Below are 952 nucleotides of genomic sequence, written 5' to 3' on the forward strand. Positions count from 1 at the left end.
AGCTGTTTGGTGCAGCTGCTTTGATGTGGGAGAGGCTTGAGCTGGTCTGTGCAGAAGCCAGACAATAACTGCCTCAATGTCAAAGTGCAAGTGAGATAAATGACTGGCGAGCATCTGCTGTTGAGCTCTCCTCTCGCTGTCGCTGGGTCAGGGACGTTTCCTCTGCTCTGGTCACAGTGACGAGGCAAAAAGGTTTCTAGGTTATTACAGCATGCCATCTCTCTCTCTCTCTGAGGTAAAAGTCAATCACTTTTAATACTATAATTTACCTGCAAATGTACTTTCTTGTAACCAATCACTGCGAGAGGCAACTTTATTATTCCTTCTAAGTTGGTAAGCAACTTGTTATAACCAATGGGAAGAAAACCAAACAAAACCCAGGACAAGGTTGTAAAACACACACTTAACAAAAACAAATCCAGCAACTCAGGTTACACACACAGTTATTTCTCAGGAGTTGATGGAGACCAAAGAGCCAGAAGAGCTGTAAAGAGAGTGAATGTCGGGCTTCATTACCAACTGGAGAGAACCAACTTCACATGAATACTAATGTTGCTCCGTGCATGATGTGTGTAAATAGCCAACTGTTCACTGACATGTCAACTTAATAAGGCAGTAATATATCTGGGATGGGTATCCGTCAGCTCATTTGTCAATTTTATTGCCCCCTAGTGGCCAAACCAAACATTCTAGCAGCTTTAAAGGTGCCCAGAACCTGCAATAGAATTCAAAGCTTGGTGAGCATAATCTTCCACCAGAAAAGACAGCGAAAACACTGCTTCTCAACCATGGTGCTACGTTAGTCCTTAACCCTCATGTTGTCCTTGGGTCAAATTGACCCGTTTACAGTTTTAAAAAAAAATTGTCACAAAAAATAGGCCATCGAAATAAGCGCTTAAAATCCGTCAACATTAAAAATATCAAAAAAACTTTGGAAAAAACATCCAAAAAA

This window comes from Etheostoma spectabile, chromosome 5 (genome assembly GCF_008692095.1).
Source record: "Etheostoma spectabile isolate EspeVRDwgs_2016 chromosome 5, UIUC_Espe_1.0, whole genome shotgun sequence".
In the NCBI taxonomy this organism is placed as follows: Eukaryota; Metazoa; Chordata; class Actinopteri; order Perciformes; family Percidae; genus Etheostoma; species Etheostoma spectabile.